Source organism: Falco biarmicus, chromosome 5, assembly GCF_023638135.1.
Source record: "Falco biarmicus isolate bFalBia1 chromosome 5, bFalBia1.pri, whole genome shotgun sequence".
Lineage (NCBI taxonomy): Eukaryota > Metazoa > Chordata > Aves > Falconiformes > Falconidae > Falco > Falco biarmicus.
Genome location: NC_079292.1, coordinates 31,324,949 through 31,343,746, shown reverse-complemented (window position 1 = coordinate 31,343,746; position 18,798 = coordinate 31,324,949). Strand labels below are relative to the sequence as shown.

Below are 18,798 nucleotides of genomic sequence, written 5' to 3'. Positions count from 1 at the left end.
TTTGACAACCAGATGGCTGGCTCAGAGGATGAAGGCAGAGCAGACTATGCTTATCCCAATTTTAGCAAGGCTTTCAACACCTTCCCACATAACATGTTTAGGCAAACTGCTGAAATATGGGCCAACTACGTAGACTGCAAGGTGCAATAAAAAGTGACTGGACTTCTGGGCCCAAAGGGTTATGAACAGCAGCACAAAGTCCAGCTGGACGCCAGTCACTTAGCAGGGGTTGATACAGGGGTCAGTACTGTTTATTGTCTTCATTAATGATCTGAATGATGGGACAAAGTGCATCCTCAGCAAGTTTGCAGACTACACAAAACGCGGATGAGCAGTTAATAATATATCAGGTAGCTACGCTGCCATGCAGAGGGACACTGACAGGCTGGGAAACAGGCTAACAGAAACCACATGAAGTTCAAAAAAAAAAAAAAGAAAAAAAAAAGGAAATGGAAATTCATTCTTACACCTAGGGAGGAATAATCCCAAGCACCAGCACATGCTGTGGACCAGCTGGAAAGCTGTCGTGCAGAAAAGGACCTGAGGGTCCTGGTGGACACCAAGCTGAACATGAGCCATCAATGTGCCCTTGCAGCAAAGAAGGCCTATGGCATCCTCAGGAAGCATTACCAGCAGGTCAAGGGAGGTGATCCTTCCCCTCTGCTCAGCCCTGATAGGACCACAGCTGGAATGCTGGGTCCAGTTCTGGGCTTCTCAGTATGAGAAAGATATACTGGAGAGACGCCAGTACAGGGTCACACAGACGATTAAGGCTTTGGAGCATCTGACACCTGAGAAGTTGGAATGTTCAGCCTAGAAGACAATGCTCAGGAGGTATCTTGCCAATATGTATAAACACCTGATAGGGTAAAGACGATGGGAGGCATACTCTACTGCGCCCCGAGAAAGGATAAGAAGCAATGTACAGAAACCAAAATACTGGAAATTCAGCTTAAAACATAAGAAAATACTTTCTTACTGTAAGATTAAACACTGGAGCAGGCTGCTTAGAGAGATTATGGAGTTTCTATTCACAGAGATAATAAAAACCCAACTGGCCACAGTACTGAGCAATTTGCTATAGCTGACACTGCTGTCTGCAAGGGTTAGACCAGACACTTCCTGAGATCCCTTCCAGCCTTAATGATTCTGAGCTTCTGCTCTGCTCGTCTGACTGTTCCACCTGCTTCTGAGAATTCTTCTCTCCGCTTAGTGAATTTAAGTGAACACATACCTAACATCTGGCAGCTTCAGAGGATTTCATTCTGCCCCCTATTATTGCTATCTAGGCACTTGCCTATCTGAACTTTTACATAGAGGACTGTAATGGCCTGGTTTTTCACCTTTAAGACAGTCAGCAATGACTGAGAAGGTGACTTGACTCTGATGTATGTGAAGAGATTCAAACAGCTTCATCTAATACATTAAGATACATATTCTCTATATATGAAAACTGAAATGCTGTATCAGTAATATCAGTCACAGCTCCTGGTGGTGATGATCTCAGAAACATCCTAGTTGTCCCATTAGCCACAGACAAGTGGTTCAACTCTTTTTAAGCTCGGATAGAGAAAGACACACACATAGGTGAGTGGGTCAAAATTCTGCCTGTCTGTAGATACAACTCTTGCCAATAAGGTAGGAACTCGGGGCTCTAAACTTCCTCACCTCTTATTTTTCAAACAGCTTTTTCAGGAAAATACTGAAGCCTTGAGGCTATGGCCATGCTTCCAGGTGAATGTAAGCCTCTGCTTACGGTGAAAGGCAGAATTCACAAGAAAGGGAGAATTTGCACGTGACACTGCAGTCTAGTGAAGTGCATGTACCCTTGTACAAAGAAACCTCTGGATCTTGGATGTTTGTTTTCTACTTTAGACACCAAAGGGATGCAATGCATGCATCATATACCTTTAAATTTGCTAAGGCTTTTTCATATAGTAAATGTAAATATAAGCTGTAAAGCAATCTATGTACATAGACTTGTACATCTACCTCAACAGGAGACTTTCTGAGTAGTACTGCCAAACTTTTAGAAAAGAAAGCCAGGAAAGCAAACAAATGCTCAGAGACAAAGTACATGGCAAATATTCTCATTTGCTACAAACAACGGCTGTTAAAACTAACACACACCAATTAACCACCCCTTTGTAACAGGTATTTCTACAGTGAGTATTAGTGATTTTCATTTTTGTAGTTAAAACTAAGAACAAAGTTAAATACCCATCTGATGCATAAAAACAATTTTCTGTGATAACCAAATTAATACTGCAGATTTGGAAAATTGTGACTTTTTTATTTTGGAATCCCTAATTTAAATGCAAACTAATAATTCTTAAAGGTGATAATGCAAGCACCAGGGAAATATCGGTCCTCGTTATATTTTATTTATCCAAAAGTTGCTGGGAACAGGAATATATATATAGTTATACTATAAACAGCATTATACATCTATTAATAAAAAATTGAATCTAACCTTTCAAACTATTCAAAAGCTCTTAAAATGAGGCAAATATCTCTGATCATTTAAGATCTTGTCTTCTCCACCACTTTTGGAGAAGAGACACTTGGCATAAAATGAAGAAGGGAAAGAAGAAAGGAGGGAGACCCCTGTCCTGCAAAGAATTAACCTAATAGCAGACGATTAGGCATGTATATGTAAACACTAACTTATAAAACTTGCATATATATTCTTTAATATTTTTAAACTTTTGAGTTTTAATCATGTTTAAAATATCTAGTCATTACTGTAAAAAAATGAATGATTTGTCAAAAAAATTGTTTATGAGCAATGGGGAGATGAGTTTACTTGAATATCTCTCTTTAAAAAATTCTCTTTACCGTCTGTGGAAATCTTGAATGGAAAAGCAATCAGTAAAGGAGTAACATAACGATTATGCTAATGGTTTCCTTCATACCAGTGAAAAAATATTGCTGCCAAAGACATCTAACAACATCAGTTTTTCATCCAGGGTTGAAATCAAACACTCATTTCAATACAGTATTTGAAACAGCTTTAAAATTACTTCTACTTCTTGAACATGATCTCTGGCAGCCTGCATTACCTTTTAGCAGCATATACTACTGCTAATAAATTATATAATCAAGTAGTCTTGCTCTTGCTCCATCTCAAGTGGGAGTTCAAGAACACCACAGACTGACATACATGAGCATTGCTCCAGAAAACTGGTCATGCTCCCTTTTCGTCATGTCTACAAAAGTGCTTGTGCAGCCATGTATTAATGCACACTGTGTGATCTAAGTGAAAATAACCAAGGAAAAAAAGATTTGTCTCATTCCATGAGCTCCTTCATCTGATCCACCACACAGCCTCACTCACACACACACACACACCCTTGCTGCACAAAAAAAAGAGTATGTGTAAGGGCAGAAAAGGCAGCTGAGACCATTTCCATTAGTGAAACCATTTACTGCCAATTACACTTCTGTCAAACTAAGACGTAAGCAACCTTGCTAACTCCCCCTCTCTGCTCCTGACTCTTGGTATTTCATCTGGCCAATACAGAGATTACATAAACAAGCTGATCATCAGGCTTTAAATAAATAGAGTTGTCTGTGTTTACAAGTGTCCGACAAAGACTTCCAGATGTTAAACCAACCCCAGCATTACAAATTGCTATAGTTAAAATGCACTAAAACCCACTCTTTTTGAATCATGTGCAAACTCTGGAGTCAGCTGGACTATGAAAATGGTTCACATGAATCCCTTGAAAGACTAATTAAAAGTTGTGCAAACAATTAATGCAAATCACCTCGATCTAACAAGACTATTACGTTTGCTGGTGTATATATACATATACTGGCATGCAGAATACATGCAGTGTTTTAGAATTTGACTACACACTAGTGTAAATTATGATACATAGTAATATTCCTGCAACATGCAAGGTTAAATTTTGAATGAAAGTAGGACATCAAAACAATCTATCTTTTTATATGCAATCCAAATATGGGCTTCCTACACAATCTTCAAGATGTGAGTAAATAACAAGTTCACTGCATGGAGGATGGAGGCCTGTTGTTGGGGTTTCTTGCTTTTTCAATGTATTAAGGAACAGGTAGATTCTACCTCCACACAGCCGATCAAGTTAGCTCCAATCTCCTTCATGAGTCACATCTTGATTAACTACATCTACTTTCTTCTTACATCCAATACAACTTTACATTGCCATTTCCTTGGAAACAGCAGTTTTATCTTCTGCAATGCAGACAAAATTTCACTCAGATATTGAAGTGAGATAAAATCTGAATGCTTGACAACCGAAAGGCAATCTGATCCCAATACAAGCCAGGAATTACTGGAGATGTAAAAAGTAGGGGAAAGAAAAGTTAAATACACTTCTTCCCTCTCCCACCAAAATTCCCCAAAAGCATCTCTCAGAGCAAGAGAGTCACAGAGATACCATTTACCTTCCATTCCTGAATCTAAACCCCTTGAAAATTTCTAGAGATGTTTTTCATGGAATGCAACACAAATTCAACTTTGAATGGAAACGCTTTCACCACTGGGAGGAGGGGAATCTCCATTCATTATTTCCATAGGAACCATTCTTTCCAGAAGCAGTCTAAGGTGCTTTCAGTAAGCTTAAAGCAGCAATTATATCACTCAACTACTTGCACTCTTTGTAGCTGTGCACCTTATAGATCTCTGCTTGGACAGAATACTTGTACATACAAAACCATCCCAGGCTCCTTTCCCTCCCCTTATTCTCCTAGCTGCCCATTTTACAACTATTTCCGAGATTAATTACATTTTATTTTTTCCTGGTGTGGATTTCCTAGGGATGACCTTAAACACTCGTTACTCACCCAATAAATCTCTTTTATAAGCAGTCATTCTAAAAATGTGCTTCTATTTCTAAAACTGTTAAGAAAGCATGAAGTTATCACCACCTATTAATCAGTTACAAAAAGTGAAACACCAACCTGGTAAGATTAAACAAAAACAAAAGCTGACCTACTGTTCTTAAATAGCCTGACAAAATTTTTCATATTTTGATCTTCCTTGGATTTGTACTCTGGCAAGTTGGAACCAACACATTTTAGAAAAGCCTCGTTTAATTTGCATCCAACTGATCTTTTAAAAATGTGCCATAATGAATAACACAGAATAAAACTTTGAGCAGGAAAAAGATATTCCTATATTCTGGACGTTACAATGAAATTGCCAGAACTGTTTGATACTGTGGCACCCAGATAATCAATTCCAGATCAGCAATTCAGAACAACCTCTTCCATGTGAAGCAGCTGATGTAGACAAGCAAGACCTAAAAGAAAATTCATAGGGGAAAAGGAAGATACAGTTTCTTTACCTGTGAAAGAGAGGAAACTTAAGGTTAATATACCCACTGGTCCCAGACTTCCGAAATACTGGGTGAGGCAGGCACTTACAAAAGCTGAAAGGCAATGGCGTTATGGTCTATACAAGGATGATGCTTTCTTTAGGAAGGAAGCCATTAGAGAAAATATAAACAAATTCAGTAAAGTACATTAATCTGTTAGAGTACCTGCCTATACTGAGAGAGACACAGACACACAGACTGACCAACCGACCTCTCCAGACATAGCGTAACCTTAAAATAAATTAGGACAGCACAAGTCACTAGTTCTCCTAGACTGACTTTGAATTTCCCGGGCCTTCCCCACTGCAGCCCACATGAAATCCATGTATCTTGAACAGGTTCCAGGTGGCCTCTTCTACCTCTTGTCTATGCAACCCTTTGGGGAGAGATGCTATTAAACTTCTCTTTTTAAAAGGGAAATATGAAAGCATGTCATTCTCTGTGACGTGTGTGTGTTTCTGGACTGTGGATGAATGACGTCCTAGGTGAAAACACTGCAGTTCTCTTTACCTGACAGAGAGAGCCTCAGTGAAGTACTGCTCATCTAAGACACGCATCTGCACAGCCTGTTCATATGCTGGTTTGCTTTTCTAGGAATCGGGAGCAACAAAGACAACCATGCAAAAAATGCTTCTCCCCAAAATCTGCCAAGGTCCAGCCTCAGCTCTGGCTCAGCAGTGGCCTTATCTGGCTCCTGAAGAGTCACTCAAATGTTCTTAAGTGCAGCCTGCCTGGGCCCCACACCCCACAGACACAGGCATGCCCCTTTCTGAGCCCAGCTGAGGGGGAAGCATGGTTCAAAGGCACCCGAGGGCCTGGAAAAAGAGCCAGCCAGGCTGCAGCATGAGCTTGAACATCTCAGTCTGCCACAAATAATGTTCATTCTATCCTGACCTACTGATACATATTTGCACCATGTTCCCAAAAGTATTCTGTATTACACACATTATCTGTCTCTAATTACTTCACAGGATAAAGTCCAACTATTCCAGCTATTAAGTACCTGTCCAATTGTAAAGAAAAAAAATTAAATATGTTAGTACACCAATTATCAAACTGTGACACAATTTTCGGTCAGACTCACTTCATGTCATGGTAACAAAACTTAAAACTCTTAACGCAAAGTTTTTTATCTGCCCTTACATAATTCCACAGTTACAATTGTATGAACGTTTTGTATGAAGAAAAACTCATTAAAATATTAAGTTGTTGGTTCTTTGCCTAAAACCCAGTATGAACTAAATCTAATGCCTAACTTTTTGGGCTACTTCTTGGCCAATATGGTTTAAAAATCCATTTGTATTTTTATACAAACAAATGGAGAATTGGAAAGTTTATTAGTTCTTATTCTTCACCAGTATCTCTTGATCAGCTTTGAAATGGATGTGAATGACACAATCACAGAATGGTTAATGTTGAAAGGGACACTGTATTTTTATTACATGTATTACATACTTTATTTTTACGTAATATCTTCTCTTAGATTGTAGCATACTGTTTATAAATCAACATGAAAACAGTCATGAGATTAAAGTAAGGCTATAGTATGCTTACAGTGCTCTAGGTTACAAAATTACCTATAACTTGTGAAGTGAAATAAACCAAATTATTTATTACAGATGAAATTTGCTCAGAAAAAGGAGACACCAACATGAAAGAAAATGAAAGCAATACAGTGAAAATATTATTTCTACCTAGTGATCAGCCTAGGTAGTAAGCTGAATCCCAAAGGAGTGGGGGGTGGGATGGGTGGGGGGGTGGAGAAACAAATAGTTTTGGGAAAACAAATTTCAGTCAGGGAAAAGTTACATGTCCTTAATTCTGTTCACTTACTTAAGTGAACTTTGTTTTACAGTCTCATCTACTATCTTTAATTAATATGGATTTCAAACAAGAAATAAAACAGACATGCTAAAACGCCTGGGTGCAAGTGATATGTATTATTCCTGTGAAGCCAAAAGACTCATGACTCATCTCCCTGTTTACATAGAGCCAGAAGGCCACAGAGAAACACTGCAAGAATGTCTAGGGAATCAAATCAGACGTCTAACAGGAAAGTAAGTATCCTCAATTCCTACCTGTGAAGAAATCTATCAAGGGCATCAGGTGAGAAGAAAAAACCTAAAGAAATACCTGCAGGCGAGACAAGTAACTCCTAAGGAAGTCAAGTGTCATCAAGAAGAAAACAGCTCCCAAAAATAAGGAAACCAAAAATACTGACTAAAATACATGAACAGATATTTTTCTTTCTTCATTATTCTCCACTTCTATACCCAAGGAATATCTGACAACAAAGAGCCAGACCAAGAGTTCAGGGTAAGCAATTAGGCACTCAGAATAAAAGGCTATGAAGGAGCTGATTAGATGAGGCCATCAAAGCCTGACTAGATCTCAGGTGACTCACTGACAGAGCACAGCTGCAAAAACAATCAGAAAGACTGATCATACCCAACATATGACCTTCATGGATCAGTGTAGAATAGTCATAAACTAGAAAAGTAGGCTTCCTAAAATTCCCTGAAAATAAAGAGAGCTTGAAAATATTTGCACAAAGCTCCCAAATTCAATGTGTCTGTCAGTCATTTTAAAAAAGATAATCAGTATGTCACTAGAAACTTGAGGAACAGTTTCAACACATAAGGAGAAAGCACGGGATCTAAACCACACAACTTGATGCTGAAACAGGACAGCATTTTGAAAAATGTAGAATTCAGATAGACATAAACCTTTACAGCTCTGAGAAATTAAGAGAGTAGTGTCAGTTCTTAAGGGTCTTTCCCAACCTAAATGATTCTAGGATTTCAAGTCACAGAAGGAGCTAAGTCACAATATAAAACTCACAGTAGAGGTGATGACAGTCAAAATACAAACAGAATCTGCTGAAGTACTTTATAGCAAGTGTTAATATGAAATCCTGCATGGAGCTACACGCATAGCCCCTGCACACCACACTACCCTGTGTCCAGACATACAGAAAGACAAAATCCAATTTCCCAGAATTATTTTCCATGAGATTTGTCTCACATCTTACAAAGCAGTATAAACTTTTTCAACCTCTCCTTAGACTGCTGAGTTGCTTGTTGACTTGTCTACACAGTGGTTTGCACACTATGTACCAGAAACACAACTAGTGGTAAAATCAGCTTCTTCAGTGGAACCAATTTAAAACGATGAACCATCCTGCCCACCTCTGCCAGGTGCTGGTTTTAAGTAAAGAAGAGAGGCCCTTGTCGGTGAGTTTACCAGCAGAATGGACTTGACAGCTTCTACTAACAAATAAACGGAGGCTGAAAAGCCAGAGACTACTCTACAGCTCCAAAACCAGGTGACACAGTCACCACATCCATACTCCAAGTACTTGATGAGGTCTCCTCCATGTCCCATGTGGTGTCCCTAAGAAATAAAAATCTCTACGTTCCCCCCACCCCACCACGAGTCAAAAGTACATGAAACAACACAAAGACTGAACTACAGACCAAAGCGGCTTTTTCATAGCGTGAAACCTAGGTCTGTGTTACACAGCCCAGCGTGTTAAGGGCATGCAGTTGTTTCTGACCTAGCAAAGGCTAGTAGTGCCCTCATAGCCAAACCTGGGGCTGTGATGTTCATGCTACATGTGAGGAATGCTTCCTGGCACATTACTCCTCAGACAGTCCCCAGGTATGATACAGGAGAGCACTAGGCAGCATGAACCAAAATCATACCAGAAAACCTTACTAATGATTAAACCACAGACTCTACTAGCAGTGCAGCAGCTGAGCTCACGCCCAGGTCTTGCTGTCTTTAACAGTATAAACTTAGTCAGACTGGTTCCACCAAACAACTCTGAATTCTGGATTACTCCTCCCTCCTGAGCCATCACATTAATTACACCAGACTACAAGGCTGTAGAAAGCAGGCTCCCCCCGCCCCCCCCAGTCCTCACACCACTGTGGAACTGCAATATGCACCTTCTAAACACATCTCAGTAACGACCACTATGATATTCTCTAACTTAGTATGAATAACACAAATGCATGATCCATGTTATAAATATGTTTGACAACTACTGCTGTGTATTTCTGCAGAGCTGTATAAATTTCTGCTCATCCTTCTGCAACAGTGAGCAAGTTGTCTCCCCTCTCCACCTTGCACAAAGACATTCAGCAGGAATCCCCTTTGGTCCGCTGTAGATTCTTGCAGAAAACCATCCTCCCTCTCTGTACACACTCCACAAGTACTTCTAACTTCGTTACCTAGGCTTCGGACTTGTTCCTGGCATGAGAGCAGTATTAACTTAAATTGACCCTCTAGAACAGAAAAGCAAAACAGTGCAGGAATCAGGAGTATTACCATACCTTACAGAAGCTTTTGATATTAGTCAGGCTGTGTCACCTATTTGTACAAGCAGATATGGCAGGAAGCCCTTTTTTCAACAACTTTGTATTTACCTGAGCACTATTCTTCCCACAGAAACCTCAGCTACAGTGTACCATTATACTCTAAAGGATCACATTTTTCCCCCAAGAAATTTTAATATAAAACTGGGAGGAGGTACCCACTTAGAAGTCATCATTTTGGACAGCTGAACAGAATTTCCATATTAACTCTTTCAGAGGTAAAAAAATCTTCTCAAACCAGCATTCAGTTAGCTGAGTTAAAAAGGGATGCTAGTCAAAAAAAGAAAGCATGTGGGAAAGAAAATTAATTCCTTCACATGAGGCCCCTGCTGACTGCTCAAAACATTAGTTGGGAATCTGAGAAACTGCTTTGTATTCCTTATGGCCATATAAAGGCTCCAAAACAGTAACACCAGGTAACGTACCAACTTATGCAATTTGTGGAGCCTAGCTTCATGAACTCAACAGTGAAAGAAACAAACGGCACAATGATAAAAGAAGTGCCTGCTCATAGAGGCTGAGTACACAGCAGCACCTGCAGATAAGAAAAAAAGAAAAGTAAACAAATCCTTCCCCAAATAAAAACTTAATGGAAGGATCACAACTGAGCTTGAGAGAAACTACAAGGAAGAAATCATAACTTACACACTTTGCTTCCAACTTGGTCTGCACAAGGATTTTGAAAGTACCTGAAGAGGAGGCTGTGCTGAAACCCCTGCAGTTCTTAGGCACAACTGTGAATCTAAAGCAGGAAGTAAGAAGCCTCCACACCACCTTGCCTTCACACATACAGGCTTAATTCAGTTTTAGTTTTCATGCAGGTCCTGTGATGAATAGTTATACACTTGTATAGGCACATAAACTCAAGTATTCAATTATAAGAAACTTCATGGGTACATTGAACTTAATTTACCAGGAGTGAAATGCATTCCTGAAACAAATTTAAAGCTTAAACCACTTATCCACTAAATTTAACAGCTGTGTTCATTGAAGTTTATGTTCATCATTTTGTATTTCTTTCTAAGAAAAGCAAAGCTTGTTTGTCAAAAGTAATCAAATTTATGCTGACAATGATCAGGCACTGAACACAAATTATGCCTTCCACAAACAGAAGTATTTCTCTTTTCGATCAGATGTTATGAAGACAAATATTGATCACCATGTATTAGTATTTCCCTACAAGAGCGAAGTCAGATGACTAAGTAGGGATGCCCAAACTGCATCCTCAAGGCCACAATATCACCAACCAAACAGCCTCATCTGGCTCACAGCCAGGTTACAGTTACCCACTTTCCCTTCAGTCTCACATTAGTAACTGCTAGCTCTCCACTTCCTGACTTCTCAGGGGCAAAGAGGACGGCGATTTCACTTGTAAGCACTTTCTGAAAGCAGCAGTATTAGGTAGTGCACACACAATATAGTTGAATCAGATTTGCTGAGCATTGTGCAGATCCTTTGGGAATGTAAAACCCACTGAACATGCATGGATCAGCAGCACTACACATAGGCACACATATACTAAATTTGTTCACATGAGAGAAGAGGATGACTTTGGCAGAGAAACCTGTGCTGCTACATCTATTACACAGCCCATTCTGCTGAGAAATCCACACTCCACTGTTTCAAAACTCAGTTTCTATTTTAACAACAAAATAAAGCAAACTAAAACACACACACAATTTAGCTAAAAACTAGCAATCTCGTTTTTGCACAATTCATTCAGTGTCTTTAAAGCCTCCAGTTATACCAGACAAGACCACCATGCAACGTTATTACTCCTAAACTCAGAGAAGTTACCTTACAGATTAGAGTTACTGCACGGGGTGGGTTTTTTTTCATCTCCAACAATACTGACAAAAAGCATTTGAAGAAAATTAAGACTGCACCTCATCCAATTCAGAATGGGTCAGAACACTGTTGACTTCTGCAACTTCCATTCAAATTCTTGCAGCCACATGCATCACGACACTGCCTTTCCTGACATCACCATGCAATGCATTTTCCCACAAGATCTCTTAGGTGGAACACAAAGAATAGTACTCCGTGAGTAGTGTTCAGTATTTTGTTTTTCTTTATTTTTCAAAAAGGGGCCACCATGCCTTATTTACTACCATTAACACACTCAAACTGCTCTGAATGCATGCCCATATTGCTAGAAACTACGTGATGGTCTGATGATACGTGATCATGGGAAGATGGAACTCCTGTGTTCCTGTTTTCCTTATACACATCACAGGAATAATTTGGGTCTCCCAGACCATACCAATCATGGCAGTTAAACATCTGAAGCACCCAGTTCAAGTCATGAACTATACAGGGCAGCAAATTCCCTGCAACTAATCTCACTTACTTTAAAAACGCTGCACACACAAGATTGACTTCAGATGCAAAAATATTTTAAAAACTAAGTGTTGTTTTAATATTTAAACAACACTAAATTTGAATACTTTTTAACCCATTTTTATGGGAACATCTGTAGACATACAGTAAGATTTCCTCACAACTCTTTCTATTGCATTCACTACTATTGCTTAAGTGCTTTGCAAATACTGTTTTCATACCATCTGTGTGAAGTGGATCATGTTCTTAATCTGCAAATAGAAAACCTAAGATGAACATTATCTGGTAATTAGCTGTCAGATACAGGAGTCCCACAATCTGATTTAGCAGAATCACATACAACTTCATATACTCAAACACAGCTCCTCCTAATTTACATATTTCTGTATTTTACTCACATTTTATTTACTCACTTTTTTATAGAATACCAATGTTAAAACCACATTATTATGTGAAATAATCCTTGGCCTAACATCTGAAGAAATACAGTATAGAAAATAAAACATATGCCTTAGCACATTTGGGCATGCCCTGTAGCACAACTGCATTTTCTCTACAGACAGAAGTTAATATCAAGTAACACCATGGCAATATACTTATAAAAGATGAATTACTACTCTTGAATGTATGCACACAGTTCTACTTCGCAAGAACTACATGAAACCTAGATGCAAAACATCTTTGAAAAGCTGTGGTCAGGTATGACTAGATATGAGTTATCATTACTGCATACTTTGGATAATGAGTGTAATTGCAAACTGATGCTGTATGACATTACACTGCTGCACAAAATAAAAAGCCAGGAAATGCAAAATAGACACGTATAAACTGCAGTGCGAGTTGAGAAGCTTATTTGGCAGCATAGTCTTGGCAGAGATTCACGTACAAAACTCTGGGGAAGCTTGTGTCAAACAGGTTTTCAGCTGTGTTTCCTAACATAGATGCACGTAATACTTCAGCTCTCTGCATTCATCGCAGTTTGTCACACAGCTAAGAAGTCACTACAGACTTTTACTCCCTAACTTTATTTACCGCTTTCAGCATAGCTTACAAGGTGCCTCTATCAAACATTTACAGCTTTCTAACACTGCCATATCTCACTGCTTAAAAAAATTTCAACATGTTGGATCACATCGAAAGCAAAGAATGGTATTTAAGCAATCAGAACTGTATCAGAGCACTTCTGTGGGATTCTCTTTTGACTGCATTCCTTTTAGAAACCGCCTGCAATGTTCTGGTAAGATACTGAGCTTTTTTAGAACAAAAGGTTAAAAAAGATCAAATGTGGTTTTCCTTCAATTTCCATAGGCTCTTGAATGACTTGCAACTAAACACTTAAGTCATAACTAAATGGTCACACTAATAAACCAAGATTAGATGATTTCACCAGCCACCTAACCTATTCATCACTGAAGTTAATTATGATAAACCCAACCTGCTGTGGCATGTTTTTATAATTACATCATCAGATGAGTGCTAATTATGTAAAAATTTCATCCTATTCTCACCTCCAATTAACAAGGATTCTTTCAAAGATACTGGGTAATTTGTACACTAAAACAGAATGACTATCCAAGCTTCTATCACAAGCTAATCCCTTGCAGAGAACAAAAACCTGCATTGCTGTTACAGAGAAGAGTGTGAGGAATCAAAGACATGGAAATACTACTGTGTATGCAAGTCAGTGTTGAGAGTTGAAAACTAGAGTAACTTATCCTTTTGTGGCATTGGATTAACAGCTCCACAGAAATTTGGTACTAGGGACAAACTTTAGCCTTCTAACACACATAATTTGAATTTACACTACATGTTGTATCATATTCTTGAAGTAAAGACAAGGTTCAGTGCTACAAATGAAGTGACATTCTTTGTCTAGCAAATCTGTCTAGTGTTGACAACTGTGATTCAGTGTGGAAGTTTAACTGCCTCAAATGTATCTTCACAAGTTGCATCTTGTATAAAATAATTTGGATTCATAAATAATTCTCACAATAATTTAAGATTCAGCATCTTAATTTCTTTAATTTCTTGTTGCTGCACAATCTAAAAGCAATAAAGGGACTCCAAGAAACGCCCATCACAATTGCATACACAAAACAAATTAACAGCTGGAACAAAATGATCGCAACTTCTACCTAGAGTGAAGGGCCTTGAATGAGGCCCTAAGCTTTGCAGCAGTATATCATACGCAATCAGGTACAGCGTAACTGTGTGGCTTAACAAAAAGAGTGAATCATGTCTCCTACTAGAATCACAGACTTCAGAATGCTTAAGAAGCAAAATTCCCTTACTAGTTTCATGCCAGCAATATAAATTCAAAAGCAAGTTTCTAGCAGATGACCATAGAGAGACCTTCGGCAGTGATTTCAGACACAAAAGGTATTGGTAACTGTGATAGTTATGATCCGCGGTTTCTTAACTTGGAATTACGAAATACACTGGGAAAATTTTGCTTGTGTGACAACCATAAAGATCAGCATTCCCTTTTTACAGCAGGATACTCTAAATCATTCTCGTTTTTACAAACAAGAACATTTCAACCTTTCACTTGAAGGATTCAGATTACTTATTTCAGAAAGGTTGAACCTCATTACCTAAGTGATTCAGAGCTTCCCCTTTTCACACTCACAGGCCCAAAAATTGGTATCTCATACTCTCCCTAATTGATTTCCAAGTAATGTTAATAGCAAAAAATCATTCTGGTATGCTTGGTCCAAGTTTGCCAGGAAGAGGAAAGGATTCAGCCCATGTAAGTTTAGATGCCTGCACCTGATGTAGTGAGACCCCTTTTGTCATCAGTGGGGAGAAAAACACATCTAGAACACATTAAACCCTACCCCCATGCCAATGTCAAAAATCACTCTGAAGATCTCAAATATTGCATTGGTTCTTGGTTCTTTTGCCAATACATATTTACTGAACTATTCCCATACCTCACACTTAAATGTCAAACTGGTCGTAACTGATTAATTTTTTTGCAGTGTGTTCGTACACTGCACAGCAAAACTAGTGTTCACAGACACTACATCATTTGAAATAAAATGCAAGCAGAAAGGAACCAAAGGTAACTATGAAGCAAAGGATTTCAAACTCCTTCCAAGGTACTGAGAACAACAGTTCTGTGTGATTACAGCACAGTTTCCAGAAAAACAGCCAGTTGTGATTTGAAGGTTTAAAGTGATGGAGGACCTGCACACGTCTCCTCCACGGCAAAGCTTTATGTTGGCTTTGGATTAATCTTCTCAGCCTTCCCAATTTATTCTCCAATGTTTTGAGGACACCATAAAGTAGCAGAGATACCACAACATCCTGCCATGCTCAGATATTGCTTCTATAATGACACGGAAGTTATGTTAACCCTACTGCCACAGGTATACACCAAGAAGGGCACATTTGTGTTTCTCGTCTCCTAAAATACTCTCCAAACAACTCAATTCAGGGAAGCAGGTGACCATGATATCACCACAACCTGAATGCTTTAATATAAAGCAGAGGCCTCGCATATGGTTGGGCATTTTTTGAGCATTAGCACAACAGTATGTAGTATATATAGTATGTAGTGCTATACAATAGTAGCATTTTTCCATGCTCTAGAACTCAGCAAGTCTTCTAAAAGATTTAAAAAAAAATCATCAGTAAACTAATTGTTTTTTCAGCCAAATCTTGTAGGGGGGGTTGATGCAAGTTATCTTTATATTGCGTACATATTAGCACCTTCTTCAATTAAGAAAAGATAAAATGTCCGTCACCCTGAAGATAGTATCATTGCTGCCCAACTGCAAGACAGACATTGATGTCAAATAGTTTTACGTTGTTTTCGATTTTACCATCTCTGTTAAGAAAAAGCTATTATTTATGTATTTGCCAGACTCCACTTATTCCTTATTAAAGTAGTAACTTTAAAGTACAAACTTTTAACTATGCTTGTCCTTAGCATTACAAATTTTAGCTAATGAGTTCTAATCTTCATTACACATAACTTACCACTGTCAGACTAAATCCCTGTACACATCAACGAGCAGTCCACAGCACTGTGACTCACAAGCTGAGAGCCACTGAATTGCAACACTAAAAATAGGAGGAAAATCAAGCACGGAAGTCAGAGCCAGACGTAACACTTCTATTTGGGAGTGGATTTAGTGTTGACTCACCTGGTGGGGTATGGCTTTACACACTATCTTTTGCTAAAGTTAAGTAACACTGTAATTGTTTTTCAATGTTTGTAATGTTGCTAGACCTATCTTCCTTATTTTCAATATAAAATAATTGAGAAGCCCATTTCAGCCAAATAGTTCTGCTTCAAGGAAAATGCTCTCAGGTCTGGTATATTTTTTAAATCTATTCTTAAACAAATCTCCTATCTCTGTGCTTTGCATCAAGGACTTTAAATTCAGCCAGAGTTTTAAAACAATGTGTATTTCACCCATGAGAACAGCAACATCTGACAATATCAAAATACAACTGAAAGATCAGTTTAAGGATTGGAAATAAAACCAGTGTTCAGCAACGTATTTGCCCATCAAACATGAAGTCAGTATTAACCTTTCTTGTTTACCACAGCCCCAGTAATTATGTATTTACAAATTTCATAAAATAACAGAATGGACAAATCAGTGAAAACATCTAACACTAAAGCAACGTATTTATTCTGCTTAGTAGACAGAATAAATATTGGTCAATGGCAACTAGAATTGACTGAATTCTTAGATCTAAAACATAAACTCTACTTTTAGCAACAGAATTAGGCTTAATTTGCACAGAGTAGAACCAAAAGGGAACTAAGTCATCGAAGATGAAATAACACTGCTGTCAAATTCTGTTCAAATTGGGTAAGCTGTAAGTCTTCCAATAAAAAGCAAGTTGACAACTGCCAGTAATAAACTGATTAAGTCTCACAGCAGCTACAACTTTCTAAGGTTCCATCTGTTCTGTACATGTGCCACCCTGGGTCTTTGCCAGATCTGAGGCCTGGGATTCTCTTCTGTATTGTCAGTGACAGGACGCCCCCGCTGTGCTCTGTCAACAAAGTAGTAGTGCCTGTTTGAATACCGAGGTGACAAATTTGGAACTGTGTATGATACAATTAATACAGACAGCCTAGTAAATAGTAACTGAGATTTCTGGTCAAGAATAGAAAATATGGATTAAAAAACGGGGCATGGGAATACAGCCAAAGCATTATGTAGTAATACCACTAGGGCAAACAGTGACAACTTTTGGAATATTTGCTGAAGAAGTGAAAAGAGTGAATACTATAAGGAAGAGCCTAACAAACGACTTGGAAAAAGCGTAAAAACATTTCAGAATGAGGAATCCTGCCAAAGAATCTGCACAAAGACAATAGATCAGGTTATACAAGGCATACTTTGAGAAGACAGTCTCTCTGCAGAAATATTTTTGTTGGTGTTCACCATGCAAAAGCATGGTAAGGGTCTCATATCAGAACATTTCTTCATGGAAGACTCAAAGAATCTGCTTCAAACGGAAGTGCTGGTAGAACTTAAAAACAAGTTAACAAAACGAAAAAACGAGTTGCCAGAATGACAAGGTATTTATTCTTTGAGCTTTGAAAAAACTATTGGTATTACTGAAAAACACGATAGCTGAACTACTCAGGATCATATATAATCTCTCACTTAAAATTGCCCTAGTACGAGTGGTTAACATAATCACCATCTTTAAGAAGATTCTAAAGGAGACCAGAGAACTACAGATGAGGAAGCTTGATATTTATACGGAATAAAGTGGCGCTAGTTAAGTCTAGAACAGTTAGGGAATAAGTGAGTAAATACGATATAGTGCAGAAGAGTCACCAGGCCAAAACAGTTACACTTCACAGGTCTAATACAGCTTTAAGTTAAATGTCCGGAAGAGAAAGCTGGTTGACAGCCTGCTGCATTTCAAAAATGCATTCCCCAAAGCCTCCTACAGAAATTAAACTACGCTAGAATAAGAGCTAATGTCCTTTTGAGAATAAATTACTGGTGAAAAGACAGGAAATAATGGTGGACCCTAATGGTCAGCTTTTGCAGTGAACGGAGTATCCAGAAGAGTTCCACAGGAACCTGTTCTGGGACCTGCGCTTTACAATACATTTGGAGAGGACATGTCCATAGACACTATTCAGAACAGAAAAGATGAAGGCCAACTATGAAAAGATGCAGGATTTCTCTATTGGGAGTGGCTGGGAGGTGAATCAGGAGATGAAATTTCACGTACATAAGCACAAAGTGAGACAAAAAGGTAAACATGCTTCTACATTTACATATGCATCAGCCTCTGAGCTTGTTATTATCACTCACAGATAACTCCAACATATTGTTAGAGAAACACACAACAAAAATAGTAAACTTGGTGCTCAGAAGACAAACAGGCAGATAGTGTCAGGAAAGAAACGGAGAACAAAACAACCACTATTAAACCACTCTAGAACTGCATGCTTTACTGAACCCTCCAGTTCTGCTTCCTCATCCCAAATGAAATACAGTCAAACCAGAAAAAGTACAGAACGTTACTGAATATCTGCTGTACAAGGAACAACCAAATAAAATACAATTCTTCAGCCTAGAGAAGAGGCAGCTGAGAGGGGCCGTGCTCTCTCCACAGCACTCAGTCGCATAGAGGAAGCAGCTGTTCCTCTTGTCTTCCACTAGGACACCTTGGTGAAATCACATGGAAACAGATGGCAAATGACAGGTTCAACTTAAAAAAAGGAGACT

General features: G+C 38.6%; 1 protein-coding gene across 2 annotated transcripts in view; it reads right to left on the bottom strand.

Moving 5' to 3' along the window:
• The window catches only part of PAWR (pro-apoptotic WT1 regulator), an 84,566-nt gene that overhangs the window by 21,971 nt on the left and 43,797 nt on the right, over positions 1-18,798 (bottom strand). The window lies entirely within an intron of this gene.